The sequence below is a fragment of the Myxocyprinus asiaticus genome, chromosome 4, assembly GCF_019703515.2.
Source record: "Myxocyprinus asiaticus isolate MX2 ecotype Aquarium Trade chromosome 4, UBuf_Myxa_2, whole genome shotgun sequence".
NCBI classification, from domain to species: domain Eukaryota; kingdom Metazoa; phylum Chordata; class Actinopteri; order Cypriniformes; family Catostomidae; genus Myxocyprinus; species Myxocyprinus asiaticus.
Window position 1 is genome coordinate 5097007 of NC_059347.1, and position 20494 is coordinate 5117500.

The 20494-nt window shown below is 37.9% G+C and overlaps 1 protein-coding gene and 1 long non-coding RNA gene across 7 annotated transcripts in view; one reads left to right on the forward strand and one right to left on the reverse strand.

The window, feature by feature from the left end:
- Nucleotides 1-20494, reverse strand: part of rgs3a (regulator of G protein signaling 3a) — a 325489-nt gene that overhangs the window by 48627 nt on the left and 256368 nt on the right. The gene's annotated exons all lie outside the window — the stretch shown is intronic.
- On the forward strand, nucleotides 11256-11574 carry LOC127436403 (uncharacterized). The gene is made up of 3 exons (XR_007896392.1): nucleotides 11256-11298; nucleotides 11395-11459; nucleotides 11533-11574. It is a non-coding gene; the product is annotated as an uncharacterized LOC127436403 (long non-coding RNA).

Below are 20494 nucleotides of genomic sequence, written 5' to 3' on the forward strand. Positions count from 1 at the left end.
ACTCTAACTTTGTAGCTGTGACTTTTGCATGGGCAAGTCACCTTTTTAAAAAAAATTTTTTTTTGAGCATATATATATATATATATATATATATATATATATATATATATATATATATATATATATATATATATATATATATATATACACACACACACACACACACACACACACACACACACACACACACACACACACACACACACACAGTATACTGTAAACCTGAAACATATATTTGAAATGCCATTTGGTGCTGCAAATGTGACACATTTCATCTTAATGATTCTCCTACAGATATCATACTATTAAAGATATGTATTTGATTACTGATTACTGATTGTCTACAAAAGGGATATCTGTCTTTTTGAGGAAATTAAAAACAAGAGATATTTTTTACTTTGCCAGTGCTCAACATCTGGTTCAAGTTAAGCTTGGTGTTCTATTAATAGAACTTAAGAAGAACACCGGGAAAATGTGAGTAAAAGCCTCATCTAACTCTCTCTCTCTCTCTCTCTCTCTCTCTCTCTCTCTCTCTCTCTCTCTCTCTCTCTGTCTCTCACACAACACACACACACACACACATATTCTGAACCTTTCACCAACATACCCCATATCTGCAAGGGTCAGCCTTGTTATTTCTCCCTGTGTAATCAAGGCCTCTGGAGACTACATTTCTCCTTCACCTTTTCATTTCCAGCCTCTCTACCTTCAACCAAATTACAATTCAGCCATGTACAATGTGCGTTTCTAAATGACTTCAGTAGCTCTGGCTGTTTATTCTATTGTTTATTCAAGATCTGGGCTTCCTTGCATTGTGCAGGTTCTTGAGGGTGGTGCGAATAAAAACCCAGAGTAAGAGGCCGCAGTCCCGAGGGTTCCCGTTTCACAATGGAGCTCAAAACAGCTGAAGAAAGAGAGGAAGAGACCTAGCAGGACTAGAAAATAATAAACTGTCTTGGGCATTTATGAACCAATGTAATTCGAGCTAGCAGGTGTCATGTGCACTAGGAGTGTAAAAAAAATATTGTATTGTATTGTATCATACGATACAACGCTCACTGTACAATACCATATTTATTGTACGATACATAAACAAACACAGTGTAATTCAAACCAAGCAGCGCAATATTGAGAGCTGCGGAACAGTTTCCTACTGCGAGAGGCAGCGCTGAGTGCTCACAGGAAAACAGAGCAACACACTTACAGTACATAGGCAAGAAGATCGATGGCAATCGCCAAGTAGACTGTAATGTAGCGCTACAGCCTGTTGAATTTGCCTGGTGCTACAGTACATCAAACATGTCATTTTATTTATGCGAACATCACAAGGCAAATCAGTGGATTTGTCAGGTAGAAACAGCAGCTGTAAGTTTAACAGCCGCCTCTCCCAGCTGACACTGAGCATGACATGCACAGCAAGATGCTCATAAGTTATGAGTCATAACTATCAAAAAACAGCTTATTCAAATAACTGACAACGTAAGAAACCTGCGATTAAATTTTTTATAATTATATGCTTTTGACTTCAAAATGTAAACCACTTTGAGAACAACACTTGTTATAAGCCAGTAATAATGGCGGTAAAGTTTACATGCGGTTTTTGCTCAAGCCGCTAAATAATATTGGATTATGTACATATATCATAAAACTAGAGGTCAGGTTCCTCTCGAGTTTTTTTTTTTTTTTTTTTTTTTTACGACTAAATGACATAGAAAGGATTTTTTCCTTGCTACAGTCACTTCAGCTTGTTCACAGGGGGCTTTCAGACAATAAGACATGATTTTCTATAAAAATGCATATTGTGAAAAGTGCTATACAAATATAAATGACTACAGTGTAGACAAACTTTTTTCTAAAGAAAAACATGAAAATTGTGAGTTCATATTAGTTTTTCTCAACAATCAAACAAAATAAAAGCAGTGCTGTTGTTTAAATTTCTTAGAGCTCTGCTTTTTGTTGCCAGTGTCAGACACTTTTGTGACATTTATGATTTAAAATACATTTATGATGAATCCTTGAATAAATTTGAGTGAAACATTTGTGGGTGCTCGTATTGTATCGTATTGTATTGTGAGGCTATGCATCGTATCGTATCGTGAAATTTGCACCCATACTAATTTACACGCCATAACACAAAGAAAAAAATCCCACATGGTTTGAGAGTTACTAAACTTTATCCTACTATTGGATGTGAGATTGGGAGAGAGAATTTAGGAGCATGTAGGGGCAGCCCGCCACAGAGTGCAGATTTCACTCTCGTGAAAGCCTGTTGGCATGCCTCCGTCCACTGGACCAGATCTGGCACCCCCTTTTTAGTGAGATCAGTCAAGGGGCTGGCGACATCAGAAAAATTAGGCACAAACCTTCTGTAATAGCCAGCCAACCCCATAAACTGTCTCACCTCCTTTTTGGACTTGGGACGTGGGCAGGCTGCTATCGCTGCGGTTTTATCAATTTGGGGTCCTACCTGCCCATGACCCAAGTGGAAGCCGAGATACCATACTTCCACCTGCCCAATTGCGCACTTTTTCGTGTTTGCCATGAGTCCCACCCACCTCAGTGACCTCTGTACGGCTCTTAGATGCTGCATATGCCTCTGCAAATCATTACTGTATATGATAATGTCATCCAGGTAGGCAGCGGCATATGCAGCGTGTGGCTGGAGGATCTTATCCATTAGGCGCTGGAACGTGGCGGAAGCCCCGAACAAACCAAATGGAAGAGTGACGAATTGGTGTAATCCGAATGGTATGGAAAAGGCAGTTTTTTCTTGGGATAATGGAGTTAAGGAGATCTGCCAATATCCCTTAGTTAAATCCAGTGCCGAATAAAATTGAGCCGCACCCAACCAGTCGAGCAGTTCATCAATATTTCCAGATTGTGGAGCATCGGGGTCCCGAATCCACGTCTCCACCTCCATCACTGGACACCGGTCTTTGATGCGACCCGGCTCCCCGCAACACCGACAGACCAGCCCAGGCTTCCCGGCTGCACCTGTGGCGGCAGACACATCAACCTGGGAAGGACGACAGAGAGGGGTAGGGGAGGGGGCCGGCGCATAGTGCAGCCCGTGAAGGCGGGGCACCAGTTTGGGTGGAATCACTCCCCATTTCCGGGGAGCGGGTATAGGGCAAGAGTAAGGAGAGGGAGGGGAAAGAGGAGGAGGAGAAGCAAGAGAGGGGGAGAGAGAGAGAGAACTGGACTGCGGAAACATCCACCGTCGTGGGGCGATGGTACTGGACCCATTCCACATTTCCTTGGGGCAGATGAACGGTTAGTTGCTCCAGCACCATCAGGTCGATAAGATCCTCCATGCCGTGCCCTTCCTCAGCCAGCACCCATCTTCGGCAGGTGTCACAGAACTGCTGGGCGAACGCAAACAGGCGGCCGGCGTCACTCAAGGTGAGGCTGGCGATGTTGTTCAGGGCTACGGCCAACCCGTTGCAGGACAGCGACCTTCAGCTTGACGTAGTCCAGGCGGTTCTCCGCTGGCAGTTGCTATGCTGCGAGCTGGGTCTCCCCAGAAAGCAGCGGAAGGAGGTGAAGTGCCCACTGAGCTCGTGGCCAGCCGGAGGCAGTAGCTGACTCTTTGAAAAGGCTTATGAACATCTCTGGATCATCTTTGGGACCCAACTTAGTGAGTAGGAGGTACGGACTCTTCACTGCCTCCGGGGTCATGGAGGATGATCCACCTGGAGCTAACCAACTCTGTAAGGCCTGCCGATCCTCGGCCTGGGCTTGACGGAGCTCCCAGAGACGTTGCTCCTGGGCAAGGAGGGCTTGATGATAGGTCTCCTGGGTGCTGGCCAGGGCACGGATGACTTCGTCCAGCAGTGAGGTGTTCATGGTGACCAGTCTTCGGGTTTTGGCACCAGTTTAGAAGTTGCAATAAAGGGAAGGAAGCAGAAAGCGGGGTGGCAGTCCAGTTAAGACAAATTTTAATGGTCTTTTGCTTGATAGCAGTACATGCACCTTAAACTTCGTAGCACAATACACTTCAGCTCCACTACTGAATACACTTCAGCTTCACTATTAAATACAATTCGGCTTCACTATTATGGATTCCTTTGTTCCCGTCTCTCTCATTGGTGTTCTCGGTGGCCTTTTCAAGCTCAGCCCTGTCGTCTCTGTAACGAGACACAGGTGTTACATATCATTAATCACCAGGTGATGGCCCTTACCACTTCCTCTCTCCCCAGTGACAGACACATGACCATGTCCCGCTCCACAATCTAATAGATCAGTAAGTTCTGAAGCCGAAACTGCTTTATGTATCGGATTCAATTTTGTCCCCACCACACAATGTGACCCTTTTGAAACATCTGTAGGATTTGAAAAGTTTTTCCGTAACCTGAGATTGAGAGAATTTTTCAGTTTAATAACATCAAATAATCTCTCATCTGATATTCGGCAATCTCAGACTGACATCCCCTGTCAAAACACTTCCCGTCCCAAAGCAAAAATCCCCTGTTGGATCAAAAGATACAAAATAGGGTAATAACTCCTTTTAAGGCCAAGTTGACTTTTTGCCCACCGAAACAGAAATGCATTGTTAGAACATACTGTAGGCTTGTAGAAAAAGATGTTTCCTATATCCAGGGGCGCTTTAAGGTACCTCTGGGACCATGGGCTTGCTGGTCCGCTGAGGCCCCCTTCAAGTTGTTAAGTGGGGGGGGAATGCTGTGCATTGATGTTGGGCCTCATGTATTCAGATAGAAGACAAAGGCAGGCCTAATACAGTCGTAAAAACCTAACTCAAGCCCCCACCTTCCAAGTCGTAAATCTTACTGATAAAAATCGCGCCAAAATCAAACAAAGGGTGTCCAAAACAGACTACAAATCCATGAAGCCTTGCTCACTAAAGGATCGAACTCTCAACTCCTATTGGATGAGGCACACAACAGAACGTCCCTCAAACATGACATCATCAGGAGTTGAAATACCTCTGAAATGCTTCCAGAATTTGCTTCCAGCGACTTTGTTTGCAGTGTGTGGACGCAGTTCAACGCTGCTCTCACATGCAACCTCGTGGCACAAGGAAGTAACGTCCGACTTGAAACTGTGGCCATACAATCTCCATCTCGCTGGACAAGTTGAGATTACTCTGTGTTCAACCGAACACTCTAACGGATCCGAAGGAGACCGCCGAGCAATTCGCATCTTCATCCGTTTGCCTACAGAAGTGAAGAGATTAAAGATTTCTCTTCCATCTTCAATCAAGTCGACATTTCTGAGTTCTCCGCCAGCCCACCGAGAATCAACAGCCGTACCGCCCGCCGACAGAGCAAGGAAACGGCCTCCCGTCATCACCCGAGCCTCAAGGAACCGGGTCAGAGTTAAAGGACGGAGGAAAACACATTCTACCTGTGTCCTCATGCGATTCAAGTAAGAGGTTTACGTCTGGGCAGAGATAGAATATTATAGTGTGTTATTCTTGTGTTTCAAGGTTTTTGCTTGTACAGTTTACGGACCGCCATGTCCGCTCATTATTAATACTCAGGGTATTAATTATCACAAATTTGTTTTGCTGTATTGTGGTCCAACCAAATTGGATTGTTGTGCAATTTCGCCATCGCGGGTGAGACAGCAACTGAGTTGAAAAAACATCGAACCATTGAAAAAAGCTTACCAATAAGTCAATTCAGCCGTATTAGGAGAATTTGTACTGAACAATCTGATTGGGAAAAATAGGCTGATGTTTTACAATATAGGTTTAATAAAAGAGCATACTCCGATGAATGGATCAGTACAGCTAGAGAGATGTATTCACAGAGGACACAGTATGAATGTTTATTGAAAAAAAGAAAAAGAAAAAGTATCTTTTAATACTGGTCCCATATGTTATATCCAGTAATCGGCCCTTGGAAAAGAATTTGAAAAAATTAACTCTTCGAGATGTATTCAAAGAATGTCCCAAAGTTATATATAAACAACCTCCTAATTTGAGACAAATGTTAGTGCATTCTGATTTTAGTCCATTTGATCAAAAAACTTTTTTAGGTCATGTACCTGATGGAAATTATCACTGTGGATCGTGTGCCCAATGTAATTTTACTCAGATATGTAACACCTATACTCATCCAATTTCTGGGAAAACAATGAAAATTAAGGGAATAATCACATGTAAAAAAATAAAAATAATAAAAAAGTCCCAAGGTGAGGAGGAGACATGAATAACCTATTACTTACACTGTAAAAAATGTCTGTAATTTTAACGGTAAAATACTGTAAAGATTCTAAAAAAAAAAGCATTAATTGATTAACGAGTATTAACTGTAAAATATACAGTAAATTTTTTATATATATTTTAAAAGACAATACAGTAGTTTTGTATGATTTTCCTGTATAATTAATGGTACAAATTTACATTATGTTTAATAAGAGAATACGTATACTTTTTACAGTAAATTATTGTTAAAATTACAGTTAAAACAATAATCGGGTGTTCCCACAATTCCCTACATGGCCTATCATATTTCATTATATTTTATGGGAATAGTTATGTTTCTTCTTATTTTTAATATCAGTTACGTACATTGTGTACATACGTGGTGTTTAGTGTTTGTGTGAGTGACACTGAGCACTGTCTCTACATGTTTATTGGTCATTGCTCCTGGAAGAGCCACTATTGGTGAACTTCATGTTATCATTTGCTCTTCTGTAGTGTTTACGGTGATTAACAACACCTTATAAAGTAAAACAAAGATTTTTACAGTTTCAGAAGTTTAATATCAAGTTTATGAAGTTTTTTACTGTAAATTTAACTATTGTATTTTATTTTATTTATTTTTTTTTTGTTTATTTTTTTTTCAGCATGGTCATGTAAATTACAACAGTTAAACTCTAACATTTACAGGTATAAAACTGTAACATCTGTGGTTTACATTTTTACTGTATTTTTTACATAATTATTCTGGCAACCACAGCTGCCAGTTTTTTATTTTATTTTATTTTTTTTTTAACAACAGGTGTTTTACAGTGTAGGAGAGAAACTTATATTTTTTCTTTACAAACATTGACTCCATAAGGCTTGAACCTGGATTATGACATAAAACCAGTTTTTTGATTTTAAATTTGGTGCATGTAAAAAAGATATATTATATATAATTTCTTTAGATTACATCAGTCTTAATTTCAGTTTGAATAAATGTAATGTTTTTAAGGTATGTAAAAAATTTTTTTAAAAAAATTGCTTGGGTTTTTTATGGATTGAAACATGTAGAATATTTTTCCTGTTTATTGAAAAATGTGGTGTTCCTTTGTGAATGTTCACTACATCCAGTGATGGTATACTCCACCCACTTTTTATCTTCTCCTATAAAAATGAAGTATAAAACTTAGGAGGAAAAAGATAATCGTGTGTTTGACCTGAGGAAGACCCAATCTGAAATGCTGTCAATAAACTGGAACGTTTATGTCATGTGTATTTTGTTGGTTCATGTTTTTCATGTCTTTTATTTTGAAATTTCTAGTTCATGTCATGTGCTTCCCTTGTCATGCGATTTCATGTTTCCTTCCATGTTCATGTGTCTTGTTTTCATTGGTTGATTGTCTTATCTTGTTTATGGTCCTTTACTTCATCGTCAACGTCTTTGTCATTGCCAGTGCCAGCAACAATGTTACAGTTTAGCAGTGTGCCAGCGTCTCTACTCATTTTTACAACCCTTTCTTATATAGCTACTTTAAAATAAATCAAAAACACACAACTGGTACATATTGAACACATGGAACACTTTTGATCGCTTCAAAAAATAGCAGGACACCTCTCTTTAGGTCACATAATTTGAGGGCTCATTCACTTCCATAACACACACGGTGTGATACAAGTTATGTACCCGACTTTAGTGCTTAGGGTTAGCAGTTTGTTCAAATTGCAAACCCTAAATATGAGCAATAGTGATGTTTGCAATAGCAAACATTAATAAATCAATGAACAATAATAATCACTGGTGGCTGAAGGTGGGAACAATGAATAAATGCTTTCCTCCCTATATGTGTGTGTGTTTGTGTGTGTCAACTACCTTTCCTGCAGTCAGTGATCTCTGTTAAAACAGGACATAGTTGCTTCCTGATGGTGTAACGGCATCCTGTGATGAAGGATGTTTGTGAATATTGTGGCATGTGGGTCACCGTCCTGTAGACTTCCTCTTTCAGCAGACTAAATGGGTCATATTCCCACAGGGACGCGTTCCTAAGTGCTCTATCTTTTAAGACTCATTGAGAAATTCCTGTAAGACCCACCAACAAAGCACCGCTGCACTATCAATGAACACTTGTCTTTTTGTCAGGTCTCACTCAGGCAGTCAGTTTTCAAAGGCATGTACTGTAAAAAGATTTTTTGAACACTTTATAAAATTATACACACTTGAATTCCATTGAAGTGGAGCAGAAACATGGACTATCGATAAAGATCATTATAGAAAAATAAAAAGGGCAATTGTTTATGTTCTTTCTGAAATCAAAATATCATAAATCATCATGATAGGTAACAATTGGATGTACTGTCCACAAAGTTCTGGTGCATCTATGTGATAACACTAGTTTTTTTAGTATGCTATCAAGTTTACTTGATACAGGATGAAAGAACCAATCAGAATATCAAGCGTACTCTCAGGAAGTATGTGAATGACAACCATAATGACTGGGATCTCCACCTTCCTGCTGTGGTTTATGGAATCAACACTGCAAAGCAGGTTGTCTTAACATGCTTACTTATTATATTTATAATATCTATGGTTAGTTGTCAATGGTAAAACTGAATTGATGAATTGATTTAATATTTAATGTCAAGGGTGGAGTTTTTCCCTTTAATACAAATGTAATAGTTAATGGGAAGCTTCCTATGTGATCAGTACTCCACTACACACAGTCCCTACTTCCTCCTCTTCCATCAACACCCATGTCTGCCAGAGGTCATGAATGCCTGTCCCATGGGAGATGATTTTGAAGTTGCTGACCCGGAAGATGACATCGACACCAGAGTCAGTAAGATGAAACTTCTTAATAAAACAGTATGTATTTGAATAATAAAGGTAAATGAAGTAGTGACTTACTATCGGAATTAGACCTAGGCATAGGCTGATCTATGTATTTTCTTTGCTATGATTCTGCTTCTCTGAGCTCTTGTTATGTCACTGTTACACTGTATATTTAGAGATGTGGAGAATGTAATGTTTCTGGGACTGTGTGTGTGTGTGCTCAGAGTGTCACTATCACTTTAGCATTCTCTGCCTCAGTAGATAGCATCACCAGGAAAATAATTGATGACGGAGGTGACTCAGTGTGACCTACATAAACTGGGGCAGGTGACTACCACCCTCTCCTGTCAGAGATGGGATACTTAAAAACCTATGCTTGGCCTCTCTAGTTAGAGAAGCAATTGAATTTTCATGTGAAGCCATGCTCCCTCTCTCTTTGTTACATAGTAATGAATAAATCTTGTTCCTTATTGTTCTACCTTGGCCTGACCGAGACTCCACTGATCTGTTGGTTTCAAAAATAAATCCCATCAAGAGAAGAGACCAGAGAATTCTGTATTTGTTTTCAGTGAGTTTTCATTTTTGGGTACTGTTCTTTTTTTTGTAGGTTCTTCACAACATAGAGAGAGCACAGAGCACGCAACAAAAGTCATTCCAAAATCGCAAGCTCAAGTATGTCCGAGTATGTTCAGTTCAGGCCGGTGATGATGTTCTGCTCTCACATGACCCCAGGAAAGACGGACAGGAGACACATATACAAGTCTGCACCAAGGACCATATACTGTGGCCAGCATCTCTTCCAAAGGGGTAGCCACTATTGTGAAAGGTTCAGCTTGCCAGAGGGTCAGTGTGTCAAGACTGAGGACATACTACAGATTGAAAAGTAAGAGTTTTCGATAAACTCTGTATAAAACAGTTTACAATTAAATGCTAGATTCAGAAAAATGTGATATTTGTTTGTAATTCCTGTTGTTACTAATTGTCACGTATTTGTGTATCATCAGATGGATCAACTGAGAGAATGTTTCTCCCGGACCACTGTTACTCAACACTGAAATGGCAGATAGAGCATCCATATGCTTGTTCAGGTGCAAAGTGGGAGAAGGAGAAGGACTTGGGCCCTATTCAAGATGAACTGGTAAGCATTCTGTCTATTTAGTGACACTTTGCATATTTAAATGATAACCATTACTTAATCATGTCAAACGTTCTTTATTTTTAGTTAAGTATGTGTTGGACAAAAATCGGCCATCAGGAGAACTGATCGTAAAGCAAGGCAAATTTTGCCTCACACGAGAAGACTTCTGGAGCCTGGGTTTAAGCCGATGCATGGAATCTAATGTGTGTATGTGTAGTGTCTTAGTTTACTACATAAAAAACTAATTCCCAGATAATGCATAATTTTACACATGGCAGCTTTCACAGGGATGTAATTGTTCTGCAATTAATTCCAGATCGGAAATGCTTGCCTCAAGATTGTGGAAAACGCTGCACGAAGACGCACTTTTATACTATTATATCTTCTTTTAAAAGTATTTATTTTGATGCATGCATGTTTAATAACTTATAGTGTTCTTTCCATAAGGGAAACATTTTTCACATTGTGGACCTCTATGTTGTTGCCACCTGGAAAGACAAAAATGTGGACCCAGTGCATTGTTTGCCTGTAAGTTTTGTTTTTTTTTTGTTTGTTTGTTATCATATACTCAACAACCGAGAAAGAACTCTATTGGGAACAGGCACAGAAGTATATGTTTTTTGTGCATGCATATTATTTTGTCCCAATACTATTAGGAAAATGTGAGGTCCAAGGATGTCATACTATTTCCAGCTTGGAGCAGGCAGCCGGATGAAGATGATCACTATCTGCTCTGTGTTGAGTTTCTTTTTATAATCTTTCTAGCTGTAATATTTTCAAATTCAACAGGTAGGTTTAGTGAGTTCTATTTTCGTGGATATTAACAAAATACCCATTGCATGTTATGTTGGTAGCTAAGAGGGAGATACTTTTTCTTGATTCACTTCACCCTGATGGTTTTGGAGATGAGACTTACAGAACCATATTTAGGTTGAGACTAAAGATTATTAAAATTAAGAAAATTAATTTACTGGCCTTGTTCCAGGCATGTTATTTGGTTACAATTTCCAAAAGGAGCCTCTTTCTCAGGCTTCAGGTTCGTATAAGAGCCTCGTTCTCAGGCTACAGAACTGATCACTTAATTACACATTATGTATTTTGTGTTTTCTTTGAAATGCCAGACACATTGCAACCTTCACTGACCCAGGATCCTGGACTGAAAAAACAGGAAGAGACCTTGGGGTATGTTTTAAATGGTGGAACTGTATAAAGCTAATTTAAGTATGTATGTATACATGTTTAAACCAGCTAGCAGTTGTTTTAACTGTGGATGCACAGTTTTCCTTTTCCAGTTTTTTCCTCAACAGTGTATAGGGGATTCCTGTGGTGTCTACATGCTGATGGTAAGAATGTTTAATTTGTCAAAGCTGTTAGATAATAAAATCAAAGTCTTACAGTATTATTTGTATTTCACAGTATGCTCTCAGCACCTGTACGTCATGTCCATTAACATTCACAGAGTATGTGAATTTTTTTCGGATTTTCACACAAGTATGCCATCAAACTACTGGTATATGTCAATTTTATTTTTTTATTTTTGTGTGTGTGTGTGTGTTTTAGGAGGAGGTGCCATTGATTCGCCAGCGGTGGTGCATTCAGCTGATGGAGAGGTTTTGCCTAGAAGGGTATGAAAGACTCTACAGATAAAATTTCAGTATCTTGGCTGTATTAAGTCACTGTTGGCAAAGTGATACTAGAAAGGTGTTATACAAATAGAGTGCATATACATTTACATATTTTCCAGGCATGGACAGAGATTTGCATACTGGACAGAAGAAGCATCCCAACTCCTTCAGGGAACCCTTGAGCCTGTCTTAAGGGTGTCAAAATAGAGTGGTGGTGGTGTAGTGGACTAAAGCACTAAATTAGTAAGCAGAAAGTTGTTGGTTCAATCCCCACAGCCACCACCATTGTGTCCTTGAGCAAGGCACTTAATTCCAGGTTGCTCCAGGGGGATTGTCCCTGTAATAAGGGCACTGTAAGTCGCTTTGGATAAAAGCATCTGCCAAATGCATAAATGTAAATGTAAAATCCACCACCACAAATCTGTCACCCAGCAGAAGAGTTGTGGTTGAAGAGGACACTGATAAGGTAAATGATTTTAGTGGTCATATATCAAGCATGTGTATGCATGCTGGATAAATAGTTTAATTAGTTTATGTGCCATTATTTATATTATATATATATATATATATATATATATATATATATATATATATATATATATATATATTTACTTCACCAGGTGCAACAGTCAACCATTGTGACAGACCTTCATACAGCATGGTACTGGGTACACAATCACAGAGACTTATTTTATGGGGATGTGAGAGAGCCTGCTTTTCTGCAGATGAACAGTGATGAACAACAAATGCCCTAAGGAAGGTCCTGGGGGGTGAATTCTCTAATGCAAAGGATGACTTTTTGTTTATATTTCAGTGTCAAGAGGACATGGAAACATTTTTGTCATACTGTGTGAACAAGGCCTGAAGGTCAATGCCATGTTTCTCAATTGCAGTAGATGAGTGAGTGAGTGAGGGAGGGAGGGAGGAAGGGAGGGAATGAATGAAGGATGGAAGGAATGAATTAATTTATGAATAAATAAATTGAATGAATAAATAACTTTATCCTGTGTGTTTCTTAAATGCAGACATTTGTTAAAGTATGCTGAAATAAGTAGAACAGTTAAGTAGAACATATCTTTAGAAAATGAAATATTAAATGTAAAGAAACATACACACACACACACACACACACTTATATACACATCTGTATTTCCCAAATGGGGTCTAACATATGTAAACTATTTAGTTTAATTTTATTTAATTTTTCCATTTATTTAATTTTATTTTATCATTTTAATTTGTGCCACATATTAACATTGAAATATTTTACCAAAATGTTTTATTTATATCAAGAGAATCACTAGTAAAGAACTATTTCCGGAAATGATCGGGTAGTGTCAAACAACAACTGTCAACAATTGCTGTAAATTGTTTCGACATACCTCCTACAGGAAGTAGACGCATTTTCGCACATGCGCAGTACAAATCGTGTTTCCGGAACGGATCGAGTAGTGACAGGCATTGTATCTCACTGCATGATCGCTCAGATTACTACTACAACATCCAGGCTGGGAAATACAGTTAAACTAACAGCTTTCAATATTAAGGCATATCACAGCAGAGAGACACAACTGACTGAGTAATTGCATATATGCTTACCTGATACTATTGGAGTGTCAGCGATGGGAAATGTAAATATTCATGATGGCGGATTAGAGTACACACCAGCTACCGCAAAATACTCGGGAGACCCACCAATCAGATGGCTATTTTTACACAAAGATAATAGGATGTATTTGACCAAATTTCCATTATCTTCAACAAGCTAACACTACACTACAGCCATGGAATAAAGTTAAACAGCTATAGCTTTACTGTTCATCACTGCTTTAGGGTCGCGACAGATGAAGGTAATCACACACACACTCTATTTCTCTCTCTCTCTTTCTCTCTCTCTCAAACACACATCCTTGTTTACAAAATGGCTTGTTAGAAACAGCCCAAGCAGTCGTTTCTAGCCCTAAAGTGACATATTCGCATTAGTAAAGGGAGCTTGTGCGCATCTTTTAAACTAGCAATGGCGGATCCTGATCCATGGCGTAAGAAACTAGTTCCAAGCACAAGTGCGTTTTTTGTTCAGTCCTTAGTTTTTCCTATTTTTTTATTTTTAATTATTTTTTTATTTAGTTGTTCGTTGAACTGTTGTATAAAAGCAATATATGTACTAATATATGTACAATATATGTATATGCACTCACAATCATATGTATGGCCCTAAATACCTGCGGCTATGCTGATGTAGGGCCATACAGCACTCTTGCTTGTGTGATATTGCAGTAGTCAAATGCAATAATATTCATACATTTTAAGTGTCCTTTAAGTGTCCTAGTACTTTTGGGGGTCACTTTATCATTATGTTAAATGCTGTAAAAGCAACACTTGCCATAAAGTGATGTGTGCCTGACTGATTTAAAAAAATATTTAAATTTACCAGTGTTCCTGGATGGTTATTTTATAACCATTGGAAAAATATTTTTTTCTCACATTCATACAGTATTCTTTATGTATGAGCAACGTTATACTGTAGTTCCTTCAGAAATTCTGCAGGACTGGACTTCAGATTCATGATGAGAATGCAAAGAAAGGCTAGAGATAGCTGGAAAATAATTGGAATGCTTGGTAGAGGACAGCTGTGAATGAGATGCTCAGAATTCTGCTACACTGTTCATAGTAAACTTATGTTCAGTGGCTATAACGTTCATGAGGGTATATCTAAAGATAATGTTACCTTGTGCATTCATGGCGCTAAGAACACGCTATACTCATCCATAATATGTGCCAATAACACTCTGTTTTTGTAATTTATGCAAAGAAAGGCTAGAGATAGCAAGAAAATAATTGAAATGCTTGGAAGAGGACAGCTGTGAATGAGATGCTCAGAATTCTGCCACACTGTTCATAGTAAACTTTTGTTCAGTGGCTATAACATTCATGAGGGTATATCTAAAGATCATGTTATTATTATAACAACAATGCATCAATCTGATACACAAATTTTGTCACTTATATTTGAGGTGAACATAGTGTAGGGAATTATTATTCTGTTCTTAACCAACCTTGAAGGATGACAGTACATGTAATATAAAGCTTTAATTTCTAAACATGAAGATACATTTCTATAGCTTTGCTTGATTTTAAGTTTTCTTTTGGGCCACCCCTAAAATTGGTCATCCCATTGACATTGCCTTAGTGGTTCAAGTAAATGTGCTATTTTTTATTTTATTTTATAAAAAAAAAAAAAAAAGCCTCATTCAAGGACACAGATTCATAAAATGCATGGACAGAGCACACAACATAACGTCTGAGTCTAAAATACATGTGCTAAGTTCAGTTAAATGATAAAGTTTTCCCCTTTAAACTTAATGCTGTTGAACCAAATGAATGAAGCATATGGTCTGCTGAAGTGACTAAAATACAAACACAAAATTAAAACAGTGTGCACACGTTTTACCTGTTAATCATACGCACGTGGAAGTTACGTTTGAAACTACAGCAAAAAATAGGCTGCAGGTCATCATAGACCGGTTGAAAGAAAAAGTTGTACATACTGTGACAAATGTGAAGAATACAGTGCTGTAATACAGTGAAGAAGAATGCATACTTTATAAACTGAACCCCCCCCCCCCCCCCCCCCCCGACCCAAACCCCAAACCTAAGCATCAGTGAAGTAAAAATGTAATGTTAGAGGGGAAAATGCAACCTCCAAATTATGCTCTTCACTGATTATACGAACACGTTTACTTCCTGGTTTCACTGCGGGACCCTGACCCGGATCTCCCACACTGCTGTTACAACGCGCTTCTGGTCACACCACCTGGGAAGGTAAACCTGCTGGAGCTGATGCAAAAATTTAATGGGAGATGGTGCTTGTCAGCGAGTTGACATAATGTGGCCAATACTAGGGTACTGGAGCTTGGGAAAATTTTTTTTGACTTCCTGTGTAGAAAGTGAAGATCAATTAGGCCCTATGATGATAGCGTATTATAGCAACACGGATATGCAAGTCCTTTGGCACTGAGATTTCAAACATCAGTCAAGACACCATAAACCAGAGAAAGAGAACAAAGTTTTTTTTACAATTCAGTGAAGAAAAGTAATTGAGAAAGTGCAAGATAATATTTACTTCTAGGGTAGTATGTCCATGGAAGCATTGTTTGATTGTTGTTTATTAAATGTCCCAGTAACACTTTGCAATAAGGTTGTGTATCCATAAAAGGCCCCAGCACACTCACGGCAAAGTGCTTCTTTGTTCTTCGCTCAGAGCCAGAAGGAAGTTTGAAACAAATGAGCAAAAACATACTGTTTGCAAACATTCAGACACTAGCCACAACAATGGAGGAGGCGTTTAGAGGTACATTTAAATATGAGAATGCTCAAAACATGTAAAACATCAACTAATATGACAATAAAATGTGTTATCAATGACTTCATGCCTTGTTCTATGAGTAGAATTCAAAAGAGATCATTAAAAGAAGCTGTTTTAACCACTCGATCATTATTTTAAGTAATATTTATGCAGTAGAAAATGTGTATTTTGTAATATTGTCATGTGTATTTTGTTGATTCATGTCTTTTATTTTGAAAAGTTTAGTTCCTGTTTCATGTCATGTGATCCCTTGTCATGTGATTTCATGTTTTCCCTCCATGTTCATGTGTCATGTTTTCATTGGTTTATGTTCTCCCATGTCTTGCATTTAAGCCTCATGTTTTCCATTGTGTCTTGGTCAAGTATTGAATGTAGATGTGAATGTAACTTTGTTGTCAAGTCAAGCCATAGTTAAGTCTAGTTTATGTCAAATTCATGTTTTTGTTAGATCATGTTTATGGTTAGGGTTTTTGGATTTCACTACTATAATAAACTGCACTTGGCTTCTCTACACTTCGTCATCGTCTTCATCATTGCCAGCAGCCAGCACACGTTACAAATATTATATGGCGCTAAGAACACACTATACTCATCCATAATATGTGCCAATAACACTCTGTTTTTGTAATTTATGATGACACTGATACTATTGATCAAAGACTGTTAATGTGCAGTTTACTGACAAAACAATGATATCTTGCTTTGAGCAGATGTGTGAAAGGCTTTCGGCTGCAGATGGCACATGAGTGAAGCAGCATATCAAACAACAAAGTGAACTGCCACATAAGAGTATTTGTGTAGATTTGATTCCTTTTGTAGACTAATCAAAAAAGCATGATATGTTTTTTTTGAAAATGTCTCTACATGAAAGATCATACAGGTGTAAGTAAATTTACACTAGCTCATTTATAACTCTGGACGCCGGTGTGTTCATGTTGACTGATCTTAACTGACTGAATGGGAATTAAGCCAAACACACACTACACGACTAGCAGTCAGTGCTCTGCTAGTGATGGGTCATTCATGGTCGTTCATCGTTCGTTCATTTTGAATGACTCTTTTATATGACTCGGAAGAACGAGTGGTCTCATAGAGTGATTGTTCATTTTCTCGTGGCCGCGCATGCGCAAAATCCGTGTTCGTGTTTCATTCAGTTCACACGTGGCAGCCACATAGGTACCCATAGGATCTGTACAGGAAACAGAAATGATTAGTTCACCTCCCGAGTATGAGTCTTTCATTCATTGTTCACGTGACAACCGCATAGGCTCTACAGGAAACAGAATTGATTAGTTCACCTCACGACTTGGAATTTGGTACTTTCATTCATTTAACAAGTGACAGACACATTTATTTATTTCCTTACAGTTACACAAAGCGATTCAGGTCTTAAATTTTATCTTCTTTGTTTCTTGCAATTTATAGCTTTGAGAATATTTCTCTCATGATGGTTATTTACCATAACATTGAATCTGGTAATAAAGTGTTAGTTAAAGCTTTAAACTATATCTATATGATAGGAAAAATCACATACATAAAGCAAGATGCCTTAAATTCAGACCAGTCCTAACTGTTTATAATGGTTTTTATCTTTTCTTCAGAAAATATCATAGACTACAAAAGCTATGAGGATACCCCATATTATTTACTTGACTATTGAACTGATTTTGAATAAACGGTACATCCCCTTGATTTATGTATTAATGGTTTATGTCCTTCTTATGTGATGAAATTTTTGTGGACTGTAGACCTAAATCAAGTAAAGAATCAAAGTAATAAAGATTCGTTCATTTTGATGAATGAGATTCAAAGATCCAAGTCAGTAAAATGATCCGATCTTCCCATCACTACGCTCTGTGACTCACAGTCTTGTTTTCGTTGTGCTGGTGCACACAATACAGGATTGTAGTGTATCAACTACACAACCTTTTGTGTACATTGGTATTAAGAATGGTTTTGGGTGATTCGATTTAACATTAATTTAGTGCGATCAATTGTATAAAAATAATCTTAAAAATAAATTACCTGATTAATCATGCTTTTTCTACCACTGGAGCAAATCAAAGCTTGAAGTACCACTTTCATTAGGGGGCAGCGTAACTCCTGCTCTACAACAATCACAGAGGAGGCAGCATATGTGAGGAACCTCACTGTGTTCTTACATTCAAACAGAGCAGGGAAGAGCATTTCTAAATGCAGTAGTCTCGAGATGTACTTTTCAATGTTTCGAACTGCATTTAACTTAACTTAGACCCAAAATATTTGAGGTAATACATACAAAGTGAGGCGCTTTTGGAGCGAAGGCGTGTTTGCCGCAGTTCTAATGCCAGGAAATGATGGTTCAGTCACAAAGTAGCACATAAGTGAAATTGTGTTTATTTAAAAAGTTTCCAGGAAAGTGAAAAAAATAAGTACAGATTCTTAAAAAATGTAAACAAAAACCAGCTAAATAAAAAAATTTAAAATTAAAAAATTCTGCAAAACTGTCCAGTTTCTTTCTATATACTATATATGTAATAAAGACGTTCAGTTTTCAGACTAACCATCAGAGTTTCTAACACAACGAGGTTCTAAATCTCACCATTTAACATTATCTCGACTGTTCCACATGGCAAAAACCAGTTGCTTATACTGTACACACAATGCCCCTCCCCTAGAACATACCATTAACCCTCTGGGGTCTGAGGGTGTTTTGGGCCCTGGAGAAATTTGACATTCCTTGGCATTTGTGCTTTTTTCAGTTGCTTAAAAACATATTAATGGCTAAAGTCTGATAACACTGTATTCAGCACACACTGGGCAACAATAATATGTGAGCAACATGTATGTACATGTTTGCATTTTTGAGAAAATAACGTTTATGCATGGTTTTTGAAAAAACAAACATTTGAAGTCACTGAAATAAGGCCATATAACACATACTAAACATTTGTTCACAAGACTTTTGAGAACTGGATCATGTAGCCTAGAGTTTTTGCTACAAAATGATGTGAAAATCATCCTGATCACTCATTCATACAAAACAACAGTCATTTAACTTTTGTAAGACACTTTTAGTGTTAGAAAGGCCATATGCGAGAGGGCTTGAATGATCATGAATATTGATGTGATTCACACCTGAGGAGACAAAGACCAACCCCCCCCCCCCCCCCCCCGGGAACAGAATAAAATGTAATATCTGGCATATACACAATATATAAACCATTTTTTCAGGATTCTTTGATGAATAGAAAGTTCAAAATAACAGCATTTATCTGAAAAAGAAAGCTTTTGTAACATTATAAATGTCTTTACTGTCACTTTTGATCAATATAATGCATCCTTGCTGAATAAAAGTTCCAAAAAACAAAAATACTTACTGACCCCAAACTTTTGAACGGTAGAGTATAATGTTACAAAAGCTTTCTATTTCTGATAAATGCTGTTATTTTGAACTTTCTATTCATCAAAGAATCCTGAAAAAATTGTATATATTGTATGCCCTATATCAGATATTACAGCAAATCATCAGAGTAATGATGCTGAAAATTCAGCTTTACATCACAGGAATAAATTGCATTATATATATATATATATATATATATATATATATATATATATATATATATATATATATATATATATATATATATCAGTTGTGCTCAAAAGTTTGCATACCCTGGCAGAAATTGTGAAATTTTGGCATTGATTTTGAAAATATGACTGATCATGCAAAAAAACTGTCTTTTATTTAAGGATAGTGATCATATGAAGCCATTTATTATCACATAGTTGTCTGGCTACTTTTTAAATCATAATGATAACAGAAATCACCCAAATGGCCCCGATCAAAAGTTTACATACCCTTGAATGTTTGGCCTTGTTACAGACACACATGGTGACACACACAGGTTAAATGGCAATTAAAGGTTAATTTCCCACACCTGTGGATTTTTAAATTGTAATTAGTGTCTGTGTATAAATAGTCAATGATTTTATTAGCTCTCACGTGGATGCACTGAGCAAGCTAGATACTGAGCCATGGGGAGCAGAAAAGAACTGTCAAAAGACCTGCGTAACAAGGTAATGGAACTTTATAAAGATGGAAAAGGATATAAAAAGATATCCAAAGCCTTGAAAATGCCAGTCAGTACTGTTCAATCACTTATTAAGAAGTGGAAAATGTGGGGATCTCTTGATACCAAGCCAAGGTCAGGTAGACCAAGAAAGATTTCAGCCACAATTGCCAGAAGAATTGTTCGGGATACAAAGAAAAACCCACAGGAAACCTCAGGAGAAATACAGGCTCTGGAAAAAGACGGTGTGGTTGTTTCAAGGAGCACAATACGATGATACTTGAACAAAAATGAGCTGCATGGTCGAGTTGCCAGAAAGAAGCCTTTACTGT